Source organism: Bombina bombina, chromosome 3 (assembly GCF_027579735.1).
Source record: "Bombina bombina isolate aBomBom1 chromosome 3, aBomBom1.pri, whole genome shotgun sequence".
Lineage (NCBI taxonomy): Eukaryota > Metazoa > Chordata > Amphibia > Anura > Bombinatoridae > Bombina > Bombina bombina.
The window spans coordinates 1,027,542,310-1,027,565,688 of NC_069501.1; the positions used below are offsets into that span (position 1 = coordinate 1,027,542,310).

At 40.1% G+C, this 23,379-nt stretch overlaps 1 long non-coding RNA gene across 1 annotated transcript in view; it reads right to left on the bottom strand.

The window, feature by feature from the left end:
* Nucleotides 1-15,339, bottom strand: part of LOC128654343 (uncharacterized) — a 34,768-nt gene extending 19,429 nt beyond the window's left edge. Inside the window, exon 1 of the long non-coding RNA XR_008401439.1 lies at nt 15,286-15,339. This is a non-coding gene — a long non-coding RNA (uncharacterized LOC128654343). The remainder of the gene's footprint in view (nt 1-15,285) is intronic.
* Nucleotides 15,340-23,379: the final 8,040 nt, after the last annotated feature.

The following is a 23,379-nucleotide window of genomic DNA, read 5'->3' on the forward strand; positions in this document are numbered from 1 at the left end:
ACTGTTTAAGAACCCAATGTGCGCATACTAAAAAGGAAATTTATGCTTACCTGATAAATGTATTTATTTTACGATATGACGAGTCCACGGATTTCATCCTTACTTATGGGATATCGCCTCCTGGTCAGCAGAAGGAGGCAAAGAGCACCACAGCAGAGCTGTATATATAGCTCCTCCCTTCCTTCCCACTCCAGTCATTCGACCGAAGTTAGGAAGAGAAAGGAAAAGCCAAGGTGCAGAGGTGACTGAAGTTTAACAAAAATAAAGACCTGTCTTAGAAAATGACAGGGTGGGCCGTGGACTCGTCATATCGTAAAATAAATAAATTTATCAGGTAAGCATAAATTTCCTTTTCTTTTACAAGATATGACGAGTCCACGGATTTCATCCATACTTATGGGATACAATACCAAAGCTATAGGACATGGATGAAAGGGAGGGACAAGACAGGAACCTAAACGGAAGGCACCACTGCTTGAAGGACCTTTCTCCCAAAAATAGCCTTGGACGAGGCAAAGGTATCAAATTTGTAAAATTTAGAAAAAGTGTGAAGAGACGACCAAGTTGCAGCCTTGCAAATCTGTTCAACAGAAGCATCATTTTTAAATGCCCATGAGGAAGCCACAGCCCAAGTGGAATGAGCTGTAATTCGTTCAGGAGGCTGCTGTCCAGCAGTGTCATATGCAAAACGGATGATACTCTTCAGCCAAAAAGAAAGAGGTAGCCGTAGCTTTTTGACCCCTACGTTTTCCTAGAAAAATAACAAATATGAAGATAATTGATGAAATTCTTTAGTCGCCTGCAAGTAAAACTTCAGGGCACGGACCACGTCCAAGTTATGTAACAGACATAGAAGAAGGATTAGGACACAATGAAGGAACAACAATTTCCTGATTAATATTCTTGTTAGAAACAACCTTAGGAAGAAAAACAGTTTTGGTACGCAACACTACCTTATCGGATGAAAAATAAGATAAGTAGAATCACAATGTAATGCTGAAAGCCGAGAAACTCTGCGAGCAGAAGAAATAGCAATCAAAAACTTTCCAAGATAACCACTTAATATCTATGGAATGCATAGGTTCAAACGGAACCCCTTGAGGAACCTTAAGAACTAAATTCAAACTCCAAGGAGGAGTAATAGATCTAAACACAGGCCTGAGCCTAGTCAGAGCCTGACAAAAAGACTGAACATCCGGAACATCTGCCAGACGTTTGTGTAGTAAAATAGATAAAGCAGAAAACTGTCTTTTTAAGGAACTTGCTGATAACCCCTTCTCCCATCCATCTTGTAAAAAGGAAAATCCTAGGAATCCTAATCTTACTCCATGAGTAACCCTTGGATTTGCACCAATAAATACATTTATGCCATATCTTATGGTAATCTGTCTAGAAACAGGCTTATGTGCCTGAAACAAGGTATCAATGACCGAATTAGAGAACCCTCGCTTAGATAAAATCAAGCGTTCAATCTCCAAGCAGTCAGCTGTAGAGGAATTAGCGGATGATGGAAGGGTCCCTGAATGAGAAGGTCCTGCCTCAATGTAAGCTTCCACGGTGGCAGAGATGACATGTCCACCAGATCAGCATACCAAGACCCGCAAGGCCACGCAGGAGCGATTAGCATCACTGAACCCCTCTCCTGTTTGATCTGAGTAATCACCCGGGGAAGGAGAGCAAACGGTGGAAACACATAAGCTAGGTTTAACGACCAAGGCATCTATCAGTTCGGCCTGAAGATCCCTGGACCCGAATCTCGGGAGCTTGGCATTCTGACGATAGGCCATAAGATCCAACTCCGGTCTGCCACATATGAGAATCAGGGTGGCAAAGACCTCCAGATGAAGGGAGGGACAAGGCAGGTACTTAAACGGAAGGTACCACTGCCTGTAAAACCTCTCCTAAAAATAGCCTCTGAAGAAGCAAAAGTATCAAATTTGTAGAATTTTGAATAAGTATGAAGCGAAGACCAAGTCACCGCCTTGCAAATCTGTTCAACAGAAGCCTAATTTTTAAAGGCCCAAGTGGAAGCCACAGCTCTAGTAGAATGAGCTGTAATCCTTTCAGGAGGCTGCTGGCCAGCAGTCTCATAGGCTAAGCGGATTATGCTTCTTAGCCAAAAAGAAAGAGGTTGCCAAAGCCTTTTGACCTCTCCTCTGTCCAGAGTAGACAACAAACAAAGCAGATGTTTGACGAAAATCTTTAGTAGCTTGTAAGTAAAACTTTAAAGCACGAACCACGTCCAGATTGTGTAATAGACGTTCCTTCTTTGAAGAAGGATTAGGACACAAGGATGGAACAACAATCTCTTGATTGATATTCTTGTTAGATACCACCACCTTAGGTAAAAACCCAGGTTTGGTACGCAGGACTACCTTATCCGTATGGAAGATCAGATAAGGAGAATCACATTGTAAAGCAGATAACTCGGAGACTCTATGAGCCGAGGAAATAGCTACCAAAAACAGAACTTTCCAAGATAAAAGTTTGATATCTATGGAATGAAGAGGTTCAAACGGAACTCCTTGAAGAACCTTAAGAACCAAATTTAAGCTCCATGGGGGAGCAACAGGTTTAAACACAGGCTTGATTCTAACCAAAGCCTGACAAAATGCCTGAACGTCTGGAACATCTGCCAGACGCTTGTGCAAAAGGACAGAGCAGAAATCTGTCCTTTTAAGGAACTAGCTGACAATCCTTTTTCCAAACCATCTTGGAGAAAAGATAATATCCTGGGAATCCTGACCTTACTCCATGAGTAACCCTTGGATTCACACTAATAAAGATATGTACGCCATATTTTATGGTAAATTTTCCTGGTGACAGGCTTTCGTGCCTGTCTTAAAGGTATCAATGACTGACTCTGAGAAGCCACGCTTTGATAAAATCAAGCGTTCAATCTCCAGGCAGTCAGTCTCAGAGAAATTAGATTTGGATGGTTGAAAGGACCTGAAGTAGAAGGTCCTGTCTCAGAGGCAGAGTCCATGGTGGAAAGGATGACATGTCCATCCAATCTGCATACCAGGTCCTGCGTGGCCACGCAGGCGCTATCAAAATCACTGATGCTCTCTCCTGCTTGACCTTGGCAATCAGTCGAGGGAGCAGAGGAAACGGTGGAAACACATAAGCCAGGCTGAAAGACCAGGGCGCTGCTAGAGCATCTATTAGCGTCGCCTTGGGATCCCTGCACCTGGATCCGTAACAAGGAAGCTTGGCGTTCTGGCGAGACGCCATGAGATCCAGTTCTGGTTTGCCCCAACGATGAATCAATTGTGCAAACACCTCCGGATGGAGTTCCCACTCTACCGGATGAAAAAAGTCTGACGACTTAGAAAATCCGCCTCCCAGTTCTCTACACCTGGGATATGGATAGCTGATAGGTGGCAAGAGTGAGTCTCTGCCCAAATCTGAGTAATCCCCATTCCACTGACTGAGCATGCATAATTGCAGCGGTCTGAGATGCAGGCGCGCAAATGGTACTATGTCCATTGCTGCTACCATTAAGCCGATTACTTCCATGCACTGGGCTATTGACGGGTGTGGAATGGAATGAAGGGCACGGCAAGCATTTAGAAGTTTTGATAACCTGGTCTCCGTCAGGTAAATTTTCATCTCTACAGAATCTATAAGAGTCCCTAAGAAGGGAACCCTTGTGAGTGGTAATAGAGAACTCTTTTCCACGTTCACCTTCCACCTATGCAACCTCAGAAATGCCAGAACTATCTCTGTATGAGACTTGGCAGTTTGAAAACTTGACGCTTGTATCAGAATGTCGTCTAGGTACGGAGCCACCGCTATGCCTCGCGGTCTTAGTACCGCCAGAAGTGAGCCCAGAACCTTTGTAAAGATTCTTGGGGCCGTAGCTAACCCGAAGGGAAGAGCTACAAACTGGTAATGCCCATCTAGGAAGGCAAATCTTAGATACCGATAAAGATCCTTGTGAATCGGTATGTGAAGGTAGGCATCCTTTAAGTCCACTGTGGTCATGTACTGACCCTCTTGGATCATGGGTAGGATGGTTCGAATAGTTTCCATTTTGAATGATGGAACTCTTAGGAACTTGTTTAGGATCTTTAGGTCCAAGATTGGTCTGAAGGTTCCCTCTTTCTTGGGAACCACAAACAGATTTGAATAAAATTCTTGCCCTTGTTCCGACCGCGGAACTGGGTGGATCACCCCCATTAATAAGAGGTCTTGTACACAGCGTAGAAACGCCTCTTTCTTTATTTGGTTTGCTGATAACCTTGAAAGATGAAATCTCCCTTGTGGAGGAGAAGCCTTGAAGTCCAGAAGATATCCCTGAGATATGATCTCCAACGCCCAGGGATCCTGGACATCTCTTGCCCAAGCTTGGACAAAGAGAGAAAGTCTGCCCCCCACTAGATCCGTTTCCGGACAGGGGGCCCTTACTTCATGCTGTCATAGGGGCAGCAGCAGGTTTTCTGGCCTGCTTGCCCTTGTTCCAAGACTGGTTGCCTTTCCAACCCTGTCTGTAACTAGTAGCAGTCCCTTCCTGTTTTGGGGCGGAGGAAGTTGATGCTGCTCCTGCCTTGAAATTACGAAAGGCACGAAAATTAGACTGTTTGGCCTTTGATTTGGCCCTGTCCTGAGGAAGGGAGTGACCCTTACCTCCAGTAATGTCAGCAATAATTTCTTTCAAGCCGGGCCCGAATAAGGTTTGCCCTTTGAAAGGAATATTAAGCAATTTAGATTTAGAAGTTACATCTGCTGACCAGGATTTAAACCATAGCGCTCTGCGCGCCTGGATGGCGAATCCGGAGTTCTTAGCCGTTAGTTTGGTTAAATGCACCACGGCATCCGAAACAAATGCATTAGCTAGCTTAAGGGCTTTAAGCTTGTTCATAATCTCATCCAATGGAGCTGTGCGAATAGCCTCTTCCAGAGACTCAAACCAGAATGCCGCCGCAGCAGTGACGGGCGCAATGCATGCAAGGGGCTGTAATATAAAACCTTGTTGAACAAACATTTTCTCAAGGTAACCCTCTAATTTTTTATCCATTGGATCTGAGAAAGCACAACTATCCTCCACCGGGATAGTGGTACGCTTGGCTAAAGTAGAAACTGCTCCCTCCACCTTAGGGACCGTCTGCCATAAGTCTCGTGTGGTGGCGTCTATAGGAAACATTTTCCTAAATATCGGAGGAGGGGAAAAAGGCACACAGGGTCTATACCACTCCTTGCTAATAATCTCTGTAAGCCTTTTAGGTATAGGAAAAACGTCAGTACACACCGGTACCGCATAGTATTTATCCATCCTACATAATTTCTCTGGGATTGCCACCGTGTCGCAATCATTCAGAGCCGCTAACACCTCCCCTAGCAATACACGGAGGTTCTCAAGCTTAAATTTAAAATTTCTGAATCCGGTCTCCCCGGATCAGATCCGTCACCCACAGAATGAAGCTCTCCGTCCTCATGTTCTGCAAATTGTGACGCAGTATCGGACATGGCTCTCGTGTCATCGGCGCGCTCTGTCCTAAACCCAGAGCTATCGCGCTTGCCTCTTAACTCAGGCAAATTAGATAATACTTCTTTCATAACATTAGCCATATCATGCAAAGTGATTTGTAAGGGCCTTGATGTACTTGGCGCCACAATCTCATGCACCTCCTGAGCGGGAGGCGAAGGTACGGACACGTGAGGAGAGTTAGACGGCATAACTTCCCCCTCAATGTCTGGTGATAATTTCTTTACCGGTAAAGACCGACTTTTATTTAAAGTAACATCAATACAATTGGTACACAAATTTCTATTGGGCTCCACATTGGCTTTTAAACATAATGAACAAGTAGATTCATCTGTATCAGACATGTTTAACAGACTAGCAATGAAGGCTAGCAAGCTTGGAAAAAAACTGTCACAGTTGAAATAACAATGAACTAATTCAGTTATAGCCAACAATTTTAACAATAAATGTATGAATTTAGCAGAGGATTGCACCCACTAGCAAACGGATGATTAACCCCTCAATACCCACAACCGGATAATCAATTTTAGATTTAACGTTTTTCTCACAGTCAAACACACTGTCACAGGTCTGCTGTGACTGATTACCTCCCTCAAAATTGAATTTTGAAGACCCCTGAGCTCTCTGGAGACGTCCTGGATCAAGGAGGAAAAGGCAGGAAGACTGTGCTAGAATTTTATCTGCGCAACAAGGGCTAAAAAAGGCCCCTCCCACTCATATTACAACAGTGGGAGACCTGTTACAACGGTTTCTATGCAGAAATAAACGTTAGCCATGTGGAAAAAAATCATGCCCAAAAAGATTTATCACCAAAATACCTCACAAAACGAATAACATGCCAGTAAACGTTTTAAAAACAACTTTTCCAGTGTTATGTAAAGTTATCACTAAGCCTGCTACCAGTCGCTTCTACTGCAGTTAAGGCTTATACATTTATTTCAGTATTAACAGTATTTTCTCAGTCAAATTCTAGTCCCTAGAAAATAACTCAACTGCGCATACATTTAACAGCCTGATACCAGTCGCTACTACTGCATTAAAGGCTGTACTTACATCATATGGGTAACGGCAGTGTTTTCTTAGTCAATTCCATTCCTAGAAAATATTATACTGCACATACCTCATTTGCGGAGGACCCCGCATGCTATTCCCCTTTCTGAAGTTACCCCTCCTCAGAATGCGCGAGAACAGCCAGTGGATCTTAGTTACGTCTGCTAAGATCATAGAAAACGCAGGCAGATCTTCTTCTAAATACTGCCTGAGAGAAAAAAACAGCACACTCCGGTGCCATTTTAAAATAAACTTTTGATTGAAGAATTAAGTAAAAAACTCCTGTCTCCTCTCACAACCTCCTTTGTTGAGACTTGCAAGAGAATGACTGGATATGACATGTGAGGGGAGGAGCTATATAGCAGCTCTGCTTGGGTGATCCTCTTGCAACTTCCTGTTGGGGAGAGATATAATCCCATAAGTAATGGATGACCCGTGGACTGACTACACTTAACAAGAGAAAGAATGTATATAATTAACAGTTGAAAAGTCTGGAGCAGATTTACTGTGTCTTTAATCTCTAACACTTAAATCTTAGGACAATGGATGAACCAGAAGTTCTGTATAAAATTGTAAACTGCCATGATTTGAATGCAGCCAACAATGAATAAAAGAAAAAGCAACTAAAATGTACAAGTTGAAATTCTTCTATGTACCCAGATTGGACCGCAACAATTGCGACAACCTCAGAATCAAAACTTCCGAGAACCGGAAGTGATAGGAGAAGTGCGCCACACAGAGCGCACACATCTAAATAGAGTCCTCCGTGCCTTGTCATGGTTAACAGCTGTTGCCTCATAACCCTGCAAGGAGGAACTCTATAGCACCTTAGGCAAATAATGGTCCACCGCTCCTTACAAAATAACAAACTGGAATAAGGAGGAAGGAGAGACCTTGGCGCCATTCATTTTGGCGCCCGTTATAAACTCCGCCCCTCGTGGGCATGTAGTAAGCTATCTCCCGGTCGCCACTGTTATATGCAAAGGCACCGGGAGCGATATGTATAAATGAAAACGGAGCAGCCCGCTGTCCCTAAGAACAGCCTAGTCGCCATAACACAGTGCATCAGTCATGATTCCCCTTATAAGGGCCACAAAACCCTGATCTTTACTCGTGGGTGTTATATGTACCTCCCGGTCGCCATTACAGATACACAAAATACCGGGAGGGGAACTCACACTGACTGACCCTAACTATGCTCAATGTAAGGGGTAGCCATGTATGTCAAAATTAGTGTCAATTGCCAAGACATGTCTTAGATAATGTCAATATGACTGTCACGCAGTGAGCCCATAGTCACACATGTCCCTACGAAATGCGCAGTCAGTCTGAAAAAGCTTCCAGGGGAAAAGCTCTATACAGGCAGAGCCCCTGAGTCCCCTTGTACATAAGTGCAGACAAACCTCCCATGAGGTAAATAAGTCCCTGAGGAACTCTCTCTGTAATAGAAATAAAAGGCTGCACTTACCTCATATGCTGTCCGACAGCAGAACAGCATCAACAGGGCCTGAGTCAATTGCAGCTGAGGCCATCACAGAAAGGGCAGCAGCACAGTATGGGAGGTGCAGTGAGAATTATGTCCCACAAGTTCCCATTGTCTGAAAGCCACCAAATGCTTCTCTTTTTTTCTTTCTGAAGAGAGTGATTTGATCTAGGCTACACCCAGCACAAAGTAGTACTCAGTGGCACCACTTTGAAAAATAATAAACACTTGATTGAAGAATCTAAACTAACACCTCACTTTACCTCTTCCTATCACTAACACAGGCAAAGAGAATGACTGGGGTGGGAGGGAAGGGAGAAGCTATATATACAGCTCTGCTGTGGTGCTCTTTGCCTCCTCCTGCTGACCAGGAGTCGATATCCCATAAGTAAGGATGAAATCCATTTAAAAAATTCAAACTAAACCCTGCACACCAAATATTCGATGCACGCAAAAACATTTAAAAGGGAAGAATATCAGTAAATAAAAAGATTCTGTCCCAAGGCTAGCTAGATATATATTAATAAATATAACATCTAGCTAGCCTTGGGGCAGAATCTTTTTATTTACTGATATTCTTCCCTTTTAAATGTTATATTCGATGCACGCAAAAACATTTAAAAGGGAAGAATATCAGTAAATAAAAAGATTCTGTCCCAAGGCTAGCTAGATATATATTAATAAATATAACATTATAATTGACCAAACAAGACTACAGAGTGTTAAATAAATAAAAACATAATTTATGTAAGAACTTACCTGATAAATTCATTTCTTTCATATTAGCAAGAGTCCATGAGCTAGTGACGTATGGGATATACATTCCTACCAGGAGGGGCAAAGTTTCCCAAACCTCAAAATGCCTATAAATACACCCCTCACCACACCCACAATTCAGTTTAACGAATAGCCAAGAAGTGGGGTGATAAAAAAGTGCGAAAGCATATAAAATAAGGAATTGGAATAATTGTGCTTTATACAAAATCATAACCACCACAAAAAAAGGGTGGGCCTCATGGACTCTTGCTAATATGAAAGAAATGAATTTATCAGGTAAGTTCTTACATAAATTATGTTTTCTTTCATGTAATTAGCAAGAGTCCATGAGCTAGTGACGTATGGGATAATGACTACCCAAGAAGTGGATCTTTCCACACAAGAGTCACTAGAGAGGGAGGGATAAAATAAAGACAGCCAATTCCTGCTGAAAATAATCCACACCCAAAATAAAGTTTAACGAAAAACATAAGCAGAAGATTCAAACTGAAACCGCTGCCTGAAGTACTTTTCTACCAAAAACTGCTTCAGAAGAAGAAAATACATCAAAATGGTAGAATTTAGTAAAAGTATGCAAAGAGGACCAAGTCGCTGCTTTGCAGATCTGGTCAACCGAAGCTTCATTCCTAAACGCCCAGGAAGTAGAAACTGACCTAGTAGAATGAGCTGTAATCCTCTGAGGCGGAGTTTTACCCGACTCAACATAGGCAAGATGAATTAAGGATTTCAACCAAGATGCCAAAGAAATGGCAGAAGCTTTCTGGCCTTTTCTAGAACCGGAAAAGATAACAAATAGACTAGAAGTCTTACGAAAAGATTTCGTAGCTTCAACATAATATTTCAAAGCTCTAACAACATCCAAAGAATGCAACGATTTCTCCTTAGAATTCTTAGGATTAGGACATAATGAAGGAACCACAATTTCTCTACTAATGTTGTTGGAATTCACAACTTTAGGTAAAAATTCAAAAGAAGTTCGCAACACCGCCTTATCCTGATGAAAAATCAGAAAAGGAGACTCACAAGAAAGAGCAGATAATTCAGAAACTCTTCTGGCAGAAGAGATGGCCAAAAGGAACAAAACTTTCCAAGAAAGTAATTTAATGTCCAATGAATGCATAGGTTCAAACGGAGGAGCTTGAAGAGCTCCCAGAACCAAATTCAAACTCCAAGGAGGAGAAATTGACTTAATGACAGGTTTTATACGAACCAAAGCTTGTACAAAACAATGAATATCAGGAAGAATAGCAATCTTTCTGTGAAAAAGAACAGAAAGAGCAGAGATTTGTCCTTTCAAAGAACTTGCGGACAAACCCTTATCTAAACCATCCTGAAGGAACTGTAAAATTCTCGGTATTCTAAAAGAATGCCAGGAAAAATGATGAGAAAAACACCAAGAAATGTAAATCTTCCAGACTCTATAATATATCTCTCGAGATACAGATTTACGAGCCTGTAACATAGTATTAATCACAGAGTCAGAGAAACCTCTTTGACCAAGAATCAAGCGTTCAATCTCCATACCTTTAAATTTAAGGATTTCAGATCCTGATGGAAAAAAGGACCTTGTGACAGAAGGTCTGGTCTTAACGGAAGAGTCCACGGTTGGCAAGAGGCCATCCGGACAAGATCCGCATACCAAAACCTGTGAGGCCATGCCGGAGCTACCAGCAGAACAAACGAGCATTCCTTCAGAATCTTGGAGATTACTCTTGGAAGAAGAACTAGAGGCGGAAAGATATAGGCAGGATGATACTTCCAAGGAAGTGATAATGAATCCACTGCCTCCGCCTGAGGATCCCGGGATCTGGACAGATACCTGGGAAGTTTCTTGTTTAGATGGGACGCCATCAGATCTATTTCTGGAAGTTCCCACATTTGAACAATCTGAAGAAATACCTCTGAGTGAAGAGACCATTCGCCCGGATGCAACGTTTGGCGACTGAGATAATCCGCTTCCCAATTGTCTACACCTGGGATATGAACCGCAGAGATTAGACAGGAGCTGGATTCCGCCCAAACCAAAATTCGAGATACTTCTTTCATAGCCAGAGGACTGTGAGTCCCTCCTTGATGATTGATGTATGCCACAGTTGTGACATTGTCTGTCTGAAAACAAATGAACGATTCTCTCTTCAAAAGAGGCCAAAACTGAAGAGCTCTAAAAATTGCACGGAGTTCCAAAATATTGATCGGTAATCTCACCTCCTGAGATTCCCAAACTCCTTGTGCCGTCAGAGATCCCCACACAGCTCCCCAACCTGTGAGACTTGCATCTGTTGAAATTACAGTCCAGGACGGAAGCACAAAAGAAGCCCCCTGAATTAAACGATGGTGATCTGTCCACCATGTTAGAGAGTGTCGAACAATCGGTTTTAAAGATATTAATTGAGATATCTTCGTGTAATCCTTGCACCATTGCTTCAGCATACAGAGCTGAAGAGGTCGCATGTGAAAACGAGCAAAGGGGATCGCGTCCGATGCAGCAGTCATAAGACCTAGAATTTCCATGCATAAGGCTACCGAAGGGAATGATTGTGACTGAAGGTTTCGACAAGCTGTAATCAACTTTAGACGTCTCTTGTCTGTTAAAGACAGAGTCATGGACACTGAATCCATCTGGAAACCCAGAAAGGTTACCCTTGTCTGAGGAATCAAAGAACTTTTTGGTAAATTGATCCTCCAACCATGATCTTGAAGAAACAACACAAGTCGATTCGTATGAGATTCTGCTAAATGAAAAGACTGAGCAAGTACCAAGATATCGTCCAAATAAGGAAATACCACAATACCCTGTTCTCTGATTACAGACAGCAGGGCACCGAGAACCTTTGTAAAAATTCTTGGAGCTGTAGCTAGGCCAAACGGCAGAGCCACAAACTGGTAATGCTTGTCCAGAAACGAGAATCTCAGGAACTGATAATGATCTGGATGAATCGGAATATGCAGATATGCATCCTGTAAATCTATTGTGGACATATAATTCCCTTGCTGAACAAAAGGTAAGATAGTCCTTACAGTTACCATCTTGAATGCTGGTATCCTTACATAACGATTCAATATTTTTAGATCCAGAACTGGTCTGAAAGAATTCTCCTTCTTTGGTACAATGAAGAGATTTGAATAAAACCCCATCCCCTGTTCCGGAACTGGAACTGGCATAATTACTCCAGTCAACTCTAGATCTGAAACACATTTCAGAAATGCTTGAGCTTTTACTGGATTTACTGGGACACGGGAAAGAAAAAATCTCTTTGCAGGAGGTCTCAACTTGAAACAAATTCTGTACCCTTCTGAAACAATGCTCTGAATCCAAAGATTGTGAACAGAATTGATCCAAATTTCCTTGAAAAAACGTAACCTGCCCCCTACCAGCTGAGCTGGAATGAGGGCCGCACCTTCATGTGGACTTAGAAGCAGGCTTTGCCTTTCTAGCTGGTTTGGATTTATTCCAAACTGGAGATGGTCTCCAAACTGAAACTGCTCCTGAGGATGAAGGATCAGGCTTTTGTTCTTTGTTGAAACGAAAGGAACGAAAACGATTATTAGCCCTGTTTTTACCTTTAGATTTTTTATCCTGTGGTAAAAAAGTTCCTTTCCCACCAGTAACAGTTGAAATAATGGAATCCAACTGAGAACCAAATAATTTGTTACCCTGGAAAGAAATGGAAAGTAAAGTTGATTTAGAAGCCATATCAGCATTCCAAGTTTTAAGCCATAAAGCTCTTCTAGCTAAAATAGCTAGAGACATAAACCTGACATCAACTCTGATAATATCAAAAATGGCATCACAGATAAAATTATTAGCATGTTGAAGAAGAATAATAATATCATGAGAATCACGATGTGTTACTTGTTGCGCTAAAGTTTCCAACCAAAAAGTTGAAGCCGCAGCAACATCAGCCAAAGATATAGCAGGTCTAAGAAGATTACCTGAACACAGATAAGCTTTTCTTAGAAAGGACTCAATTTTCCTATCTAGAGGATCCTTAAACGAAGTACCATCTGACGTAGGAATATTAGTACGTTTAGCAAGAGTAGAAGTAGCCCCATCAACTTTAGGGATCTTGTCCCAAAATTCTAATCTGTCAGACGGCACAGGATATAATTGCTTAAAACGTTTAGAAGGAGTAAATGAATTACCCAAATTATCCCATTCTTTGGAAATTACTGCAGAAATAGCATCAGGAACAGGAAAAACTTCTGGAATAACTACAGGAGATTTAAAAACCTTATTTAAACGTTTAGATTTAGTATCAAGAGGACCAGAATCCTCTATTTCTAAAGCAATTAGGACTTCTTTAAGTAAAGAACGAATAAATTCCATTTTAAATAAATATGAAGATTTATCAGCATCAACCTCTGAGACAGAATCCTCTGAACCAGAGGAATCATCAGAATCAGAATGATGATGTTCAGTTAAAAATTCATCTGTAGGGAGAGAAGTTTTAAAAGATTTTTTACGTTTACTAGAAGGAGAAATAACAGACATAGCCTTCTTTATGGATTCTGAAACAAAATCTCTTATATTATCAGGAACATTCTGCACCTTAGATGTTGAAGGAACTGCAACAGGCAATGGTACTTTACTAAAGGAAATATTATCTGCTTTAACAAGTTTGTCATGACAATCAATACAAACAACAGCTGGAGGAATAGCTACCAAAAGTTTACAGCAGATACACTTAGCTTTGGTAGATTCAGCACTTGACAGCGATTTTCCTGTAGTATCTTCTGACTCAGATGCAACGTGAGACATCTTGCAATATGTAAGAGAAAAAACAACATATATATAAAGCAAAATTGATCAAATTCCTTAAATGACAGTTTCAGGAATGGGAAAGAATGCCAAAGAACAAGCTTCTAGCAACCAGAAGCAATAAAAAAATGAGACTTAAATAATGTGGAGACAAAAGTGACGCCCATATTTTTTCGCGCCAAATAAGACGCCCACATTATTTGGCGCCTAAATGCTTTTTGGCGCCAAAAATGACGCCACATCCGGAACGCCGACATTTTTGGCGCAAAATAACGTCAAAAAAATGACGCAACTTCCGGCGACACGTATGACGCCGGAAACGGAAATAGAATTTTTGCGCCAAAAAAGTCCGCGCCAAGAATGACGCAATAAAATGAAGCATTTTCAGCCCCCGCGAGCCTAACAGCCCACAGGGAAAAAAGTCAAATTTTAAGGTAAGAAAAATGTTAAAATGCATTATCCCAAATATGAAACTGACTGTCTGAAAATAAGGAAAGTTGAACATTCTGAGTCAAGGCAAATAAATGTTTGAATACATATATTTAGAACTTTATAAACAAAGTGCCCAACCATAGCTAGGAGTGTCACAGAAAATAAGACTTACTTACCCCAGGACACTCATCTACATATAGTAGATAGCCAAACCAGTACTGAAACGAGAATCAGCAGAGGTAATGGTATATATAAGAGTATATCGTCGATCTGAAAAGGGAGGTAAGAGATGAATCTCTACGACCGATAACAGAGAACCTATGAAATAGACCCCTTAGAAGGAGATCACTGCATTCAAATAGGCAATACTCTCCTCACATCCCTCTGACATTCACTGCACGCTGAGAGGAAAACCGGGCTCCAACTTGCTGCGGAGCGCATATCAACGTAGAATCTAGCACAAACTTACTTCACCACCTCCATCGGAGGCAAAGTTTGTAAAACTGAATTGTGGGTGTGGTGAGGGGTGTATTTATAGGCATTTTGAGGTTTGGGAAACTTTGCCCCTCCTGGTAGGAATGTATATCCCATACGTCACTAGCTCATGGACTCTTGCTAATTACATGAAAGAAACTGATGCTTACCAACAGACACTCATCTACTAGTAAACAGCCAGTAGAAAGCCAAACAAGTACTGTAACATATAAGCAGAGGTTATGGAATAAGATTATATTGTAGATCCATAAGAGGAGACAAAAGACAAGTCCCTGAGATCACTATGGAAGGTCTGTAACAAAATTTCCCATGAGATGAAAGAGCCACTAACCATACCACATATACCTCCCTCTGACAAACACTGTACTCTGGGGGGGAAACAGGTACCAACTTGATCTGAGAGCCTCTCTCTCTGAAGAATCAAATGCACATTTTCATTCTTCGACCACCTCCAGCGGAGGCAAAAGACAAGACTGACATACTGGTGAGGTGGGAGGGGTTTTATAGAGTTCTCAGGGTTTGGGAATCTTTCCCTCCTCCTTGTGGTAGGGAAGAGTCATTCCCATGAGTAATGGATTGTAGACTCACAAGCTGTATGAAAAAGTATGGTAAAGTATTTAAAGCTCTGGTGAGTAAGGGTGTCTTTTGCCTCCTCCTAGTAGTCAGGAGGGGAAAATTACCACACACCATGACTTGTGGACTCTCACCATCTAAATAAAGAAAATTATTTTGCTTATTTAAACATTTTAAATCTAAGTAATTGACAATTCTGTACCATCTTTATCTTATTCTGTTATGTACCTTTCATTGTATCCAAGATAAAACAGGATTCATCCTGGAAGTTCTGGATCATCTGGAAAAAAAATAAATAATAAGGTTAAAGGTTATCAACCACTTATAACAAAAGTTATACGTAAATGTGTTACAACGAGCAACTTGTTATATAATTCATATGCTTATATATATTTAATTTTTCAGTAGAATGTCCTGTTAAAATGACATGTAAAGCTGTGAACTGTTATTAATTGAATGCTTAATAACCCAAGTCAAAGCGTTTCCCTTCCTATTGCAGGCCCATAAACCATCACCATATTAAACTTACCAGAGCTAGACTATTGTTGTATTTGTGTAAAGAGAGAAATCTGCACTAGGCTTCTCTCTGTCCGAAATATCTTAAATTTCCTTTAGAATTATTTAAATTTTAAGTTTAAGTATCATTACAGTGAAAGGCATATTGTTCCTCAGTGGAATTTGTATTTGGTTATTTACCCCTTTAAAAGGCAAACAATTTTGCAGTCTCAAAAAGTTTTAATTATGCATAGTAAACATACTTTATGCTTACCTGATAAATTCCTTTCTTTTTTGGTGGCCACAAAATCCTTACTCGTGGGAATTCACTTCCTGGCCACCAGGAGGAGGCAAATACACCCCACAAAAAGTTTTAAGTATCTCTCCCACTATCAATTTTGATATCAAAAATGGCATCACAAATTAAATTATTAGCATGTTGAATCAACTTAATGCTAGACAAATCATGATCCGATACTTGTTGCGCTAAAGTATCCAACCAAAAAGTTGAAGCAGCTGCAACATCAGCCAAAGAAATTGCAGGCCTAAGAAGATGACCTTAAAGGGCCACTGTAAGTAAATATTTTCTATACCTGTTACTAACTACCCCAAATACGCTTTTTATCAATAGCATTTCATTAACATATCTCTACCGTATATCAGAAATCTTGTCTGCAAATTTAATTGTAATCCAAACCCACTCGTGGGTATCCTTTGCTCTGTAGCAATCCGTTTACAATACGTAGGTTTCAAAATGGTGCTTTAAACACAAAGTTATTGGTTTAAGTATTTTGAACATGCAGTGCTGAAAATAGTGGGCAGGATAACGTGACATCATCGGCGAATAAAAGATATAACTTTTAGAATGTTATGAAACTTCGTTTTGGAGAAAATATAGGTCAGTAGGTTTTAATTAATGTTTATTAACTTTAATATGTTAGTTGTTTAGCTTAAAAATTATAACAGAAAGTAATCCTTTAATATAAATAAGCTTTCCTTAGATAAGATTCAAGTTTCTTATCTAAAGGATCTTTAAAAGAAGAACTATCTTCTGTAGGAATAGTAGTACGTTTGGTAAAAGTAGAGACAGCCCCATCAACCTTGGGGATCTTTTACCAAAACTCCAATCCAACTTCTGGCAAAAGATACAATTGTTTAAACCTTGAAGAAGGAATTCAAGAAGTACCAGGCTTATTCTATTCCTTAGAAATCATATCAGAAATAGCATCAGGAACTGGAAAAACCTCTGGAATAACCACAGGAGGTTTATAAACAGAATTTAAACGTTTACTAGTTTTAATATCAAGAGGACTAGTTTCCTCCATATTCAATGTAATCAACACTTCTTTTAACAAAGAACGAATATACTCCAATTTAAATAAGAGGATTTGTCAGTGTCAATAAGGATAATTCCCTATGTCGCTGGTCATTTGAAATGTCATCAACCTTATGAGAAGTTTAAAAAGACCTTTTACGTTTATTATAGGGCTGCAACAACTAATCGGTAAGTTTGATCATAAAAATAGTTGTCAACAAATCTCATTATCAATTAGGTGGTCAACGATTAGTTGGTCAGTTGAACAGCACCAGCTGCTTTAATCTGATGATCTACTGCAACTAAGATTGTGCAAAAAAAAATTGAATTTTTTTTTTTAATCTTTTTTCTATCCGATTAATCTGACAATCATCCGATTAATCGGATAGAAAAAATAAATAAAAATGTTTGCACAATATCAGGAGTTCATCGTATTGAAGCAGCTGGTGCTAATCGCTGACCACCTAATTGATAATGAGATTCTTTGACAACTATTTTTATGATCAATCTTACCGATTAGTTGTTGCAGCCCTAGTTTATTAGAAGGCGGAATGGCAGAGAAAGCCTTCTGAATAGAATCAGAAATAAATTCTTTTAAATTTACAGGTATATCTTGTGCATTAGGTGTTGAGGTAACAGCAACAGGTAATGAACTACTACTGATGGATACATTCTCTGCATATAAAAGTTTATCATGACAACTATTACAAACCACATCTGGAGGTATAACCTCCACAAGTTTACAACAAATGCACTTAGCTTTGGTAGAACTGTTATCAGGCCGCAGGGTTCCAACATATAGCAGACAGCCAAACCATTACTGAAACGGTAGAGGTAATGGAAAATGTAGAGGTAATGGAAAATGTAGAGGTAATGGAAAATGTAGAGGTAATGGAAAATGAGAGTATATCGTCGATCTGAAAAGGGAGGTAGGAGATGAATCTCTACGACCGATAACAGAGAACCTATGAAATAGATCCCCATGAGGAAAACCATTGCATTCGATAGGTGATACTCCCTTCACATCCCTCTGACATTCACTGTACTCGGAGGAAACGGGCTTAAAAAATGCTGAGAAGCGCATATCAACGTAGAAATCTTAGCACAAACTTACTTCACCACCTCCATAGGAGGCAAAGTTTGTAAAACTGAATTGTGGGTGTGGTGAGGGGGTGTATTTATAGGCATTTTGAGGTTTGGGAAACTTTGCCCCTCCTGGTAGGATTGTATATCCCATACGTCACTAGCTCATAAACTCTTGCCAATTACATGAAAGAAAAACAATTTATGTAAGAACTTACCTGATAAATTCATTTCTTTCATATTAGCAAGAGTCCATGAGCTAGTGACGTATGGGATATACATTCCTACCAGGAGGGGCAAAGTTTCCCAAACCTCAAAATGCCTATAAATACACCCCTCACCACACCCACAAATCAGTTTAACGAATAGCCAAGAAGTGGGGTGTTAAGAAAAAAGTGCGAAAGCATAAAAAAATAAGGAATTGGAATAATTGTGCTTTATACAAAAAATCATAACCACCACAAAAAAGGGTGGGCCTCATGGACTCTTGCTAATATGAAAGAAATGAATTTATCAGGTAAGTTCTTACATAAATTATGTTTTCTTTCATGTAATTAGCAAGAGTCCATGAGCTAATGACGTATGGGATAATGACTACCCAAGATGTGGATCTTCCACGCAAGAGTCACTAGAGAGGGAGGGATAAAATAAAGACAGCCAATTCCGCTGAAAAAAATCCACACCCAAAACAAAGTTTAAATCTTATAATGAAAAAAACTGAAATTATAAGCAGAAGAATCAAACTGAAACAGCTGCCTGAAGTACTTTTCTACCAAAAACTGCTTCAGAAGAAGAAAACACATCAAAATGGTAGAATTTAGTAAAAGTATGCAAAGAAGACCAAGTGGAATTCTTAGGATTAGGACACAATGAAGGAACCACAATTTCTCTACTAATGTTGTTAGAATTCACAACCTTAGGTAAAAATTTAAAAGAAGTTCGCAACACCGCCTTATCCTGATGAAAAATCAGAAAAGGAGACTCACAAGAAAGAGCAGATAATTCAGAAACTCTTCTAGCAGAAGAGATGGCCAAAAGAAACAAAACTTTCCAAGAAAGTAATTTAATGTCCAGCGAATGCATAGGTTCAAACGGAGGAGCTTGAAGAGCCCCCAGAACCAAATTCAAACTCCAAGGAGGAGAAATTGACTTAACAGGTTTTATACGAACCAAAGCTTGTACAAAACAATGAATATCAGGAAGACTAGCAATCTTTCTGTGAAAAAGAACAGAAAGAGCAGAGATTTGTCCTTTCAAGGAACTTGCAGACAAACCTTTATCCAAACCATCCTGAAGAAACTGTAAAATTCTAGGAATTCTAAAAGAATGCCAAGAAAAATGATGAGAAAAACACCAAGAAATGTAAATCTTCCAGACTCGATAATATATCTTCCTAGATACAGATTTACGAGCCTGTAACATAGTATTAATCACAGAGTCAGAGAAACCTCTATGACTGAGAATCAAGCGTTCAATCTCCATACCTTCAAATTTAAGGATTTGAGATCCTGATGGAAAAAAGGACCTTGCGATAGAAGGTCTGGTCTTAACGGAAGAGTCCACGGTTGGCAAGCGGCCATCCGGACAAGATCCACATACCAAAACCTGTGAGGTCATGCTGGAGCCACCAGCAGAACAAACGAGCACTCCTTTAGAATCTTGGAAATCACTCTTGGAAGAAGAACTAGAGGCGGAAAGATATAGGCAGGATGATACTTCCAAGGAAGTGACAATGCATCCACTGCCTCCGCTTGAGGATCCCTGGATCTGGACAGATACCTGGGAAGCTTCTTGTTTAGATGAGAAGCCATCAGATCTATTTCTGGAAGTCTCCACATTTGAACAATCTGAAGAAATACCTCTGGGTGAAGAGACCATTCGCCCGGATGTAACGTTTGGCGACTGAGATAATCCGCTTCCCAATTGTCTATACCTGGGATATGAACCGCAGAAATTAGACAGGAGCTGGATTCCGCCCATACCAGTATTCGAGATACTTGTTTCATAGCCAGAGGACTGTGAGTCCCTCCTTGATGATTGACATATGCCACGGTTGTGACATTGTCCGTCTGAAAACAAATGAACGACTCTCTCTTTAGAAGAGGCCATGACTGAAGAGCTCTGAAAATTGCACGGAGTTCCAAAATATTGATTGGTAATCTCACCTCCTGAGATTCCCAAACCCCTTGTGCTGTCAGAGACCCCCAAACAGCTCCCCAACCTGTCAGACTTGCATCTGTTGAAATCACAGTCCAGGTCAGAAGAACAAAAGAAGCCCCCTGAACTAAACGATGGTGGTCTGTCCACCACGTCAGAGAGTGTCGTACAATCGGTTTAAAGATATTAATTGAGATATCTTTGTATAATCCCTGCACCACTGGTTCAGCATACAGAGCTGAAGAGGTCGCATGTGAAAACGAGCAAAGGGGATCGCGTCCGATGCAGCAGTCATAAGACCTAGAATTTCCATGCATAAGGCTACCGAAGGGAATGATTGAGACTGAAGGTTTCGACAAGCTGAAACCAATTTTAGACGTCTCTTGTCTGTCAGAGACAGAGTCATGGACACTGAATCTATCTGGAAACCTAAAAAGGTTACCCTTGTCTGAGGAATCAACGAACTCTTTGGTAAATTGATCCTCCAACCATGTTCTCGAAGAAACAATACAAGTCGATTCGTATGAGATTCTGCTAAATGTGAAGACTGAGCAAGTACCAAGATATCGTCCAAATAAGGAAATACCACAATACCCTGTTCTCTGATTACAGACAGAAGGGCACCGAGAACCTTTGTAAAAATTCTTGGAGCTGTTGCTAGGCCAAACGGCAGAGCCACAAACTGGTAATGCTTGTCTAGGAAAGAGAATCTCAGAAACTGATAGTGATCTGGATGAATCGGAATATGCAGATATGCATCCTGTAAATCTATTGTGGACATATAATGCCCTTGCTGAACAAAAGGCAGAATAGTCCTTATAGTTACCATTTTGAATGTTGGTATCCTTACATAATGATTCAATATTTTTAGATCCAATACCGGTCTGAAGGAATTCTCCTTCTTTGGTACAATGAATAGATTTGAGTAAAACCCCGGACCCTGTTCCAAAACTGGAACTGGCATAATTACTCCAGCCAACTCTAGATCTGAAACACATTTCAGAAACGCTTGAGCCTTCACTGGATTTACTGGGACACGGGAAAGAAAAAATCTTCTTGCAGGAGGCCTTATCTTGAAGCCTATTCTGTACCCTTGTGAAACAATGTTCTGAATCCAAAGATTGTGAATCGAATTGATCCAAATTTCTTTGAAAAATCGTAATCTGCCCCCTACCAGCTGAGCTGGAATGAGGGCCGCACCTTCATGTTGACTTGGGAGCTGGCTTTGGCTTTCTAAAAGGCTTGGATTTATTCCAGACTGGAGATGGTTTCCAAACTGATACTGCTCCTGTAGTGGAAGGATCAGGCTTTTGTTCCTTATTGTGACGAAAGGAACGAAAAACGATTAGTAGACCTAAATTTACCTTTAGATTTTTTATCCTGTGGTAAAAAAGTTCCTTTCCCCCCAGTAACAGTTGAAATAATAGAATCCAACTGTGAACCAAATAATTTATTACCCTGGAAAGAAAGGAAAAGCAAAGTTGACTTAGAAGACATATCAGCATTCCAAGTTTTAAGCCATAAAGCTCTTCTAGCTAAAATAGCTAGAGACCTATACCTGACATCAACCCTAATGATATCAAAGATGGCATCACAAATAAAATTATTAGCATGTTGAAGAAGATTAACAATGCTATGAGAATTATGATCTGTTACTTGTTGCGCTAAAGCTTCCAACCAAAAAGTTGAAGCTGCAGCAACATCCGCTAAAGATATAGCAGGTCTAAGAAGATTACCTGAACATAAGTAAGCTTTTCTTAGAAAGGATTCAATTTTCCTATCTAAAGGATCCTTAAAGGAAGTACTATCTGCCGTAGGAATAGTAGTACGTTTAGCAAGAGAAGAGATAGCCCCATCAACCTTGGGGATTTTGTCCCAAAACTCTAATCTGTCAGATGGCACAGGATATAATTGCTTAAAACGTTTAGAAGGAGTAAATGAATTACCGAAATTATTCCATTCCCTGGAAATTACTTCAGAAATAGCATCAGGGACAGGAAAAACTTCTGGAATAACTACAGGAGATTTAAAAACCTTATTTAAACGTTTAGATTTAGTATCAAGAGGACCAGATTCCTCTATCTCTAATGCAATTAAGACTTATTTAAGTAAAGAACGAATAAATTCCATTTTGAATAAATATGAAGATTTATCAGCATCAACCTCTGAAACTGAATCCTCTGAACCAGAGGAAACATTATCAGAATCAGAATGATGATGTTCATTTAAAAATTCATCTGAAAAATTAGAAGTTTTAAAAGACCTTTTATGCTTACTAGAAGGAGGAATAACAGACATAGCCTTCTTAATGGATTTAGAAACAAAATCTCTTATGTTAACAGGAACACCCTGAGTATTAGATGTTGATGGAACAGCAACAGGTAATGTAACATTATTAAAGGAAATATTATCTGCATTAACAAGTTTGTCATGACATTCATTACAAACAGCTGGAGGAACAGATACCACAAGTTTACAGCAAATACACTTAACTTTGGTAGATCCAACATCAGGCAGCGATTTTCCAGAAGTATCTTCTGATTCAGGGTCAATCTGAGACATCTTGCAATATGTAATAGAAAAAACAACATATAAAGCAAAATTGATCAAATTCCTTAAATGACAGTTTCAGGAATGGGAAAAAATGCCAGTGAACAAGCTTCTAGCAACCAGAAGCAAATAAACAATGAGACTTAAATAATGTGGAGACAATAATGACGCCCATATTTTTTAGCGCCAAAAAAAGACGCCCACATTATTTGGCGCCTAAATGCTTTTAGCGCCAAAAATGACGCCACATCCGGTAACGCCAACACTTTTGGCGCAAAAACGTCAAAAATGACGCAACTTCCGGTGACAAGAACGACGCCGGAAATAACAAAGATTTTTTTGTGACAAAAAAGTCAGCGCCAAGAATGACGCAATAAAATGAAGCATTTTCAGCCCCCGCGAGCCTAACAGCCCACAGGGAAAAAAGTCAAATTTTAAGGTAAGAAAAAAATTGATTATTCAAATGCATTATCCCAAATAATGAAACTGACTGTCTGAAATAAGGAATATTGAACATCCTGAATCAAGGCAAATAAATGTTTAAACACAAATATTTAGAACTTTTATATAAAGTGCCCAACCATAGCTTAGTGTGTCACAAAAATAAGACTTACTTACCCCAGGACACTCATCTACATGTAGTAGAAAGCCAAACCAGTACTGAAACGAGAATCAGTAGAGGTAATGGTATATATAAGAGTATATCGTCGATCTGAAAAGGG